Genomic DNA, 9,307 nt, shown 5'->3' with positions numbered 1-9,307 from the left:
TTTTTCTTTTAGCATCTTCTGCCCTGGCAAGAAAAAATAAATTATTGTGAAATAATACATAAATTTCAATGCTATCACAATAACTTCTGTGGTTATGTAGGAATTGCTCTTTGTAGTGACAGCCATCCTTAGTGTGTGAAATATTTTATGAATACCTTGAATGAAACGGGCTGAGTGTCTGTCAGGATATAGACACCTCCATTGCTCTGAATTTAAATGATATGTCAGGGGAAAGAAAAAGATTAAAGCTTCATGCATATTTTAGAAGAGAAATTTGGGTCATCCTGCACAAATGTTGAGTTTATTTTTTTTTTTTTCTGAGAGAGCAGAGCACTGTGCTCGCCCCCGTGGGAGGAACACCTTTCTGCCCTTCACCGTCCTTCTTTACCCCCTGCCTCATCAGCAGGGTTAAAAACTCAGTGAGGGAGAAGCAGTGTTCGCTATACAAATGTGCACGTGCCAGGCATAGCCCTGACAAGCTGCTTCTGCTCCCTTCTCCCCACTCCCTCCTGAAAAAACCAAAAAGGCGGTGTGTTCCCAGAGCCGGGTACGGTGTCTCCCAGCGAGCAGCGGTGGTGTGGGCTGGAGTGACCGGGACACGGGCTCTGCCCTTCAGCCCAGGGATGGGCAGGACAGCCGGGACAGGGCAGCGCGAGGAGAAGATGTGCTGGCCCAGCAAGGTGGGATGCCCAGCTCCTCCTGCCCTCCCCAAGGTCCCCTGAGACCTGTGTGGCTTTCTTTCCAAATCGTTTGTCTTCAGAAGTTTAACGGAAGAGAGATCGAACCCTCCCAGGCACAAGCAGGGACTCCTTTCGTTTGCTTCCCTGCACATCTTGCTTTGGAAGAGCAGGTTTATACATAGCCTACTGCAATTAAATGTGGATTTTTTTTTTTCAGTACTGCTAAATGATAGGGGTCCCTCAACACCCCTGCCAAAAAGGTCATGGGCCAGGGAGTGGGGTGGATGGCGGTTGGTGCCAAACATCTCTAGAAGTTACTGGACTTCCTTATGGAGAACCAAGATGGGACCGTTCTCTATACGATAACCTAAGTTTTGGTAAAATGTGTAACCCTCTCGCGTCTTCCGTCTCCAGCCAAGAGAAATTCCCAGCAGGAATAGGGCAGTTTTCCTTAAGTAAGTGCTGATTTGGTGTCATTGTGAGGAAGCTTTATTTGTGTAGCTCCCCGCTCCGCCGGTCGATGCCAGAGACCAGCAGGAGCCTGGGAGCGGCACAGGGCAGATCAGCCTGGCCACCTGCACCGCCCGTGTTTGCTGTCAAGATAAACAAGTTTGCAGCTGTTATTATGGAGGAAAATTGGGACCAAAGGCTGGTTTTAAATGCTTTTTTTTCTTGTCTTTGCAAGAGAAACAGAACAGCTAATGGAGGAACTGAATTCCTTACCACATTAATAATGTAGCTGATGTGCCCATTGCTAGGGTAAATGTTGTTGGTGATTAAATAGTGACTGGTGATAAATCACTAATAAAGATAAATGTTCATCCAAGACAAACGGTGATCCAAGCCCTTTTCTACTGTAGAGTCCAGGCATCTGAACAGTTTTGCTGAGTACTCAGGGAAAATTGCAGAGCAGAAAGGAAGCTTGAAGGCTGCAGAAAGAATCTTTTTTATTACTATCATTGTTCCCAAAGATGTCTCTACAGCCACATCCGTGCTGCTGACTAAAAGGAGACCAGAAATCCGTCTCTGCTCCCCAGGGCTGTGCTGCGAGCATGCCTGCCCTGCTCAGGGGCCGCCCCGGCTGATGGTATGAAGTAGAGCTTGGGAATAAACCCGGCGGCTGAGTCGAAAGGCTGAGCCTTGTTCCTCTTGTACACAGCAGTATTCTTACCGCTACCGGCCTTCAGAATAATTGCTGAGAGCCGCAGCGGGTAATTGGAGACAGGGAACACAGTGCACGAATGGTGGATTTTATTTAAAGAAAGCAAAGGCACCTGAAGAGTCTCTCTGTGAGTTAAGGAGAGCAGCCCTGGGCTGTGATGGGCTTGGAGCCGGCGGGGAGGGGATGGGGGCTCCTCGTGGCCCCCCCCGGGCCTCCCAAACAGCTTTCCACCACAGGAAGTAGTGCGGTGGGGAACGCACTGGTCCGGGAAAGAAACGACTTTCTCGGGTCATATCCAGGCTAGTTTGGCAACCATCCCGAGCATTTCCACTTTCCTGCGTGGGGCCTTGCTCAGATGAGGACGGGAAACGTGGTGAGAGGGCGAGAGCTTGGACGGACGGCACAGGTCCGCACCAAGAGCAAGAGAGAGATGGAAAACCCACGGGCCAAGGGAGCTCGTTGTTGCATCGCTGCTGCTTTCAAACATGTCCCACTGTGAAAGTCCCTTTTAAGAAGACTTCTTGCCATTCACTTTGGTGCTCTTTGTAGCTATCTGTAATAGGAGGCACCACAAGGAGTAGAGAAAGGTCATCTTAGAAAGGGACTTTGACATTTGGGCAAGAGGGAACGAGCCAGCGTGACGGCTGACGGTGGCAGTGAGCGTTACCGCATCCCAGCTGGGAGAACTGTGGTCCCTCCCCTGGGTGACGGTGCCCCAGGTTCACTGTGCTCCCGCTCTGAAGTTCATCCTTCATTACACTTCACTGAGCAGTGGAAAAGGGTCCTCATCCAAAGGCTCATGGCTGCCTCCAGCCAGCCCAATGTTCAAAGATTTATTTTTTTTCTGCCCAGTCAGAGGAGGGCTGTGTGTGTTCAAAATGACACTGCTTGTGGGAATCCCCGCATTCACACATTCAGCCTTAGGTTTTTCAAAACACCAGACTCATAACATCCATGATGTGGGTTTTTAAATTTCAAGTTTTTTCTGGGACTTAGTTGTTTCGGGTTTTTTTTCCCTTTTGCTTTATCTCCCTTCCTCTCCCACAATGTGCTTATTTACAGGTGACGACTCCCTGAATGACGGGGGCATCTCAGGAAGGTCCCTTATGCTTCGAAGCTCTCCTCGAGTCATAGTGAGGTACCCAGGCATGAGCAATCCTGACGTGTACTGAACAGGTTATCTCTGTGTTAGTGATGCTTTGGATGAAACCTCTCTAGCCTTTTCCCTTTCTCCCTTTGGAGAAAGAATAGGATCTGCTTGTTAGAAAGACTTTGATGGCATGTACTGCCAGCAGTTTGAATGAGGGAGCTGTATTTCTCCAGTTTTTCTTTTGCAATGACTTACTATTTCACTTGCAGAGTAAGTTTTCTTCCTGGTCAGTATTCACGTGCCGTTACCATTTTAACAAGCAATGGTACACACGTAGTCCATGGTGAGGACAGGCTCCTCGCTGGGCAGCCCAGTGATGGGTGCCATCACTGAACGCTGGACCAAAAGCATTCAAAAATTAAAATCGCCATTCTAAAGATGCAGTCCGTCACTCTATTAGCTAATAACCCTTTCTGTAGTTGTGCTCCTCAAGGCTGCCCCTGCTCCTGTAAAGGAGAATCCATTACTTGAATGGAGCCTGTGTTGCTTTCAGCCAGAGACTCTGGGCTGTTTCTGAAATGGACTGTGACAGCGTCACCTTTTGCCTCTGCATGCTGTAGTTGGAAAGGGTTGTGCTGCTGACTCTGCCTTAGGAGAAGGCCAGACACATTATTCATTAGCTAGCAAAATGTCAAGTGGGTGGAAGAGTGATTGATGGGACAAGAAGGTGCATGAGAGCAGAACGCGCAGGGATTTAAGTCAGGATTGGCTTTGACCCTTGCTTTCGGCTCGTCTGTGCCAGGTGTGGGCAGCCAGAGCTCACCCGGCTCCCTTCCACTCTTTGGCTCAAGCCAAACCGAGTCAAGTATTTCTTCACCTCTCCCCTTAGCTCCTGCAGTGCAGTAGAGGCAGGGAATCTGTCGATATGCCCAGCGAGTGCCTGGTGTGCAGGAACAGTGTATAACCAAGGGGGATCCGTGGGAGGCGAGGCACTGGATGTGCACTCAGGCTTTGCCGTGCTCCCGTGTATCGCGAGGGTGACGAGGGAGAGGAGGGTTGTTAACGCTTACGGAAAAGCGGTGCTAAGTGGTAATGGAAATCTTTGCGTCACGGCTGAAGAATATTTTTACTGTGGCTGTTGGACTAAGATGAAGGGTGCTGCCCGTCCTTGGGGACAAACCCCTGCTAGGCATGCTGCTTCTGCGCAGAGAGGGCTCGCCGATGCCTGGGAGCATTTGCTGCTCCAGGTGCATCAGCAGCCGTTTACACGGGGAGTGTAGGAAATGTAGCTTAGAGCAGGGAGAGAATTCTTCATCTGCCACAGCTAAGGATCGGTCCCTAAAATGCACTAAGATATGCAGGTAGAAGGACCTCCTGACAGGCCTTCTGTTCCCAAGGGATTGTGGCTAAGATCCCACACAGCTGGCACTCAGGTGCAAAGCAAGGGGACAAAGTCAACTGCTTTTTCCTTTTTAATCTGAAGGAAATAGAGAGCACTGTAAATACACCACTTGAGACTGTCACAGTCCCGAGATCTGTCCACTTAAACTAATCCTGTATATTTTGTTCTGTACGTTTTGTCCTCATCGGTGCTGCAAATCTCTGTTTGCTTGGTCAGGACTCTTCCTTGTGAAACTACTTTATTTCTGTAATTCTGATGTTCCTTCTCCTGGTTGGAAATGAGAGAGCGTAATCTGTCCACTGTTTGTCAAAGGATCAAACAGCTGTGCCTGAGATTTTGGAGTTTTGCATAACATTTTCTAGCTCATTTTCCACTTAACATTGCACAGATACGGCCTGAAGCTCCGACAGACCGCTGAACGTACGAGTGGGGGCCTTTCAATTAGGAGAATTAAATCACGAAGTAACACCGGAGTGCAACGGCAGCCACTGCCGTGGTGGTACCCACCACCCGTGTCCGTGCCGTAGCGGCGAGTGGCACCAGGAGGTGCCAGGGGGACTACCAGCACTGCAGGACAGGGAGGAAAAGCACCGGGGTCCAGCCGGGAAGGGGTGCTGGGAGCTACTGGTCTGTAAATTCAGGGGCAGATGGACGGGAAGGGAGAGCAGCGAAGGCGGCGTCAGCTGCCTGCAGCGGGCGGGAGGCAAACTCCAAGCAGACCCCGCGATGTTGAATGATGCTCTCCCATGGCACTTGCTTCCCCAAGGGACCGCTTCCCAAAAAAGCCAGATGCCTGAGCGATGCGCTAGTTTCTTCCGCTCTCTTGGTCATTCCTCTGCAAGGACGTGAGGCGGCAACGCTCCGCCGCAATGCACAAGCACAGGGTGACGATCTCTAAACCGCAGCTGAGCGGACCCCAATGCGGGGAAGCCAGCCAACCCAGGGAATTCAGTGATCAACAGGTTGATCTGGCACTTGACAAAAGAAAACTTATGTTCTGTGCTAGGTCTACAGAAGAAGGAGGGAAAAATAGTTCGGGTCTTCCTGCAGTAGTACCTGTGGATCCAGGGAAATGGTGCTGTATGGAAACAAAATTATAACTTTTGGGCTGAATTTGGCCCTTGGGGTACTAGTTAGAAAACTTTTTAAAGGGTTTCCCCCCTGCATCGTATGAGGAATGGATTTAGTTTTGTGCAGCTTAACTAATCCAATTCTGGGAGTAGGTCAGTTTTCCTGGTTCACTGATTGCTGTGGGGTGGTAGGGGATTCAAGACAAGTATAGTATCCCAGTTTTGTGGGTAGATTGAAAACCGCTGATTTTTTTAGCATCTAATTTAACATACACAGTCCTATGTATGAATGCTGATTAATGGAGATGCTGTTTAGTTCTTGTGGAAATTTTCATCCAGAGGTGTCAAGATGCTTTCCAAAGGAGCCTGTGCAGTCTCCACTTGACATACACATACACTGAGGCACCGAGATGGAGCTACTTGCCCAAAGCTGTTCAGCACAGCCCAAACAGAACAGGCAGCACCACATTTGGGCATTTTGTGCCTATTTTCAGGACATGGTGCCTCTGAAATACGTTTCAGGCATGCCACAGATGCAAGGTTGACCTCTTCTCGGTTAGTTTGTGTCAAGAAGAACCAAATTCTTCACTCTGTACACTGAAACAATTCAAAGCATTCAGAAGTCAGATTTAGCATGTGTAAGTGCAGGGCTAATTAATTTCTTTTTATTAGAAGGTCAGTTTATGTAATAGATTTTTTTTTTGCTTTAATTAAACAGAAACCATGTTGTACTTTATATTAATGTGCGCATAAATAATAGTACTATGGTGCTATGATATTTTTAGAAATTCTTGCTGGACATCTATGTGAAGCCCTAAACCTAAGACACGGAAAATGTCACGGCTGCAGCTTCAGGCTGCCTCACCACCAAACCTCCTTTTATCCTCGTTTCAATCAGCTGAGACTGAATTGCTGCACAAATGGTTTGTCTCCAGACGTCCAAGGCAGAGCTAAGGTTTGCCTGCTTGCCATGCTCCTCTGGTGCAACCCATCTATTGCTGGGCGAAGGACTTTCCCCGTCCCTTTTCTCCTGCCACGGAGACAGCATGGACCTCACCAGCTCCTCTGTGCTCCCCTGGCTCTGTGTTTCAGAGTCCATCCAGACCTCCCGCTCCTTCCCTCAGACTACTGTAGATGGCCATGGTGAAATGTTAGGCTAAGCACTAGCAGAATGCAAATAATCCAAGTCCTGTAGGGAACCAAGCTGCAAAGTGGGCTCTGTGTGTGTGTGTGTATGTGTGACTTCTAGCAAGTGATGTTTCAAGAGGACCTACGTAACAAGATCGTGAAAAGCAATCAAATGTGCTTTTGTGCCTGAAATCTGGGAGGATAAATTTCAGGAAAAAACAGGCTTTGTTATCTGCTGTGTCTGATCCGTTGTGAATTTGGCCTCCTTGCTTACATGTTAATAACCAGCAATTGACTCACAACGGTGAGAATTACAGATGTAAAGGACTCTTCCTCTCTGAGTGGAAGAAAGCCCCGATGATGAGCTCTGTAACGCAGCGCTTTATCAAGAGCCCACAAGTGCTCAGCGGTGAGATGGCGTGGCAGTGAACGCTTGATTTACTGCTTCCTTAATCACTCCACCCTAGGCTGGGGGAGAGAAGCAACAATTCACCTTATTCCTGTATATTCAACCTAGCAGGCTGGGCTGCGTGCTGGGAGAACCCCACAGTGCCAGCTCTCAGCGTGAGCGAGGTTGAATTGGTGCTTAGCAATGGAAGACGACACTGGGGTTTGTTTTTCTCATTAAGTTGCCTCATATACACTAAGCACAATTCTTGTCTCTTAAAAGAAAGAAAAAAAGTTCCTTGCAGAAATGTAGTTGCTGCAAATCGTTTCAGGAGGGTCCCACAACATGGTGCATCTCCTGCAAAGGTACAGAAAGGCTTCGCTCTGGCGTTGAGCAGCTCGCAGAAGAGCTAACAGACCGCTGGCAAAATGGGGAGGGAAAGGCGTACGTCATCAGCGCAGAGGTGATACATCCAGCCTCCACAGCTCTTTGAATTCCGTGGCTTTTTTTACTTGACACATGCTTAAGTTCTGAATCACAGTGAACTTTCAGAGTGGTTTACTTCACTTTTGGGGGTCAAGTTGTTTGAAAGACAGAAAAAAATCATGTTAGCATTATCGCCTCCAAAATACATTGAAGTTTTAACTTACATAAATGAATGAGCTAAATTACTGGAGCAATGTCTGCCACCCTCAGAGCCTGGGGAAAGACTTAGGTGTGAGTGAATGGAAGGTGTACACAAACAGGTGAAGGGCAGCACTAAATGCAGTGGTAGCTGGCAGAGATTAGTTATTTTCCAGGTCTGGGAGCTGTTCACTGTCACACGGAGCAATGGAGGTTTACTCACCGTGGAGGAGGCTCGGGTTAGGCATTTAAACAAGCTGGGCATGCACAAATCCTGGGGTCCAGGAGTGCTGAGGGAGCTGCCCGATGTAATTACGAGGCCACTCTCGATAATCTTTGGACAGTCGTGGCAGAGGGTCCTGAGGACTGAAAGAAAGCAAATGTCATTGGCATCTTCAAGAAGGGCAAGAAGGAGGGATGCAGGAACTACAGGCTGGTCGGTCTCACCTTGACCCCCAGGAAGGTGATGGAGCAAGTTATGCTGGAAACTGTTCCTGAACATACTGAAGACAAGAAAGTGATTGGGAGTAGTTGGCGTGGATTTATGAAGGGGAAATCATGTGTGAGCAACCTGACAGACTTCAACAAAATTATTTGCTCGGTGGACAAGGGGAGAGCAATGGGTGATATCACCTTGACTTTAGGAAGGCTTTCAGCACTCTTTCCTATAACATCCTCACAGACAAACTGATGGGTTATGGGTCCTACTGCAATTGTCAGTTAATTTGTCTGTATCCTGTAACAGTGTAGTTCTTTGCTTACTTAGAAAAAAGACATGCATTTCTTTCCTGAACTAGATGTTCTTACTTTATGTGATCAAGGTCTTTGACTCACTCTTTCACATTGTAAAGTCACCGCTTGCAATGTGTGTTACAAACAATCTAAGTTTGTTTCATTTGTGGAAATAGTAGAGGCTTTTGTTACCAATTCTGTGTTATACAAACAAATATACTGGGGCTTTAGAAAACTACGTAAAATTGCAACACTCAAACAAGCTGTTAATTCCCAACCACAGACAGCTTTGGCTCTTCCACTACCCAGCACGTGGTCTCAGTCATAAAGGCATTTCCATGCCGAGTGTCGCGCTGCCTAACTGCCTTGCTTTGGGCATGGGAATTTGCAAACCCAGCTTGGATGCCCACCAGAAGGGTTTGTGCCTCCTGCTCTGTGGAGCAAAAAGATGCCCAAGCTGATCCAGCCGGGTACCTCCCGCCTCCGCCCCGCACCAACCTGCTCCCGGAGATGCTCCTGGCTAACAGGAGGGTTTGCAGCAGCAGTACTGTCCTGCACTCCTACGGTCAAACATGCCTTTAGATACAGCCAGCTGGCTTGCTCAAATTCCTCCAAAACTTCTGAAGGTCACGGGCAGGATGCCTCCTCTGAAATTCACTCTTCTTTGGCTGGCCTCTGACTTTCAGCAAGATGCTTTGCCCCCGTTTTACCATAATCTCGTAATTCAGGTGCTCTCCTGAGCATCCAGCATCCCCCCCCTTTTTTTTTGACAATTAAGAAAAAGCCTCAGTTAAAATTGCTGATTTCTCTTTGGCAGAGGAAGCATTTCTGCTTCAGACTCCAGAGCTGCTAGAAAGAGTTTAATTCCCAAATGAGGTATTTTAAGGCCAAAGTCTCCTTTTGTTTATGCAGACTGGGATCAGTGATGAGCCTTGAGAAGGTCAAGGCAAAGTTTAGCCAATGACTTGAGGTTAATTTTTTTAAAAAAAGGGTCAGTTTTGTATTTATTCTCACATTCTCAATGTATTTTG

The sequence above is a fragment of the Haliaeetus leucocephalus genome, unplaced genomic scaffold (assembly GCF_000737465.1).
Source record: "Haliaeetus leucocephalus isolate CR32 unplaced genomic scaffold, Haliaeetus_leucocephalus-4.0 Scaffold130, whole genome shotgun sequence".
Taxonomy (NCBI): Eukaryota; Metazoa; Chordata; class Aves; order Accipitriformes; family Accipitridae; genus Haliaeetus; species Haliaeetus leucocephalus.
Note: the sequence above shows the minus strand (reverse complement) of the source record.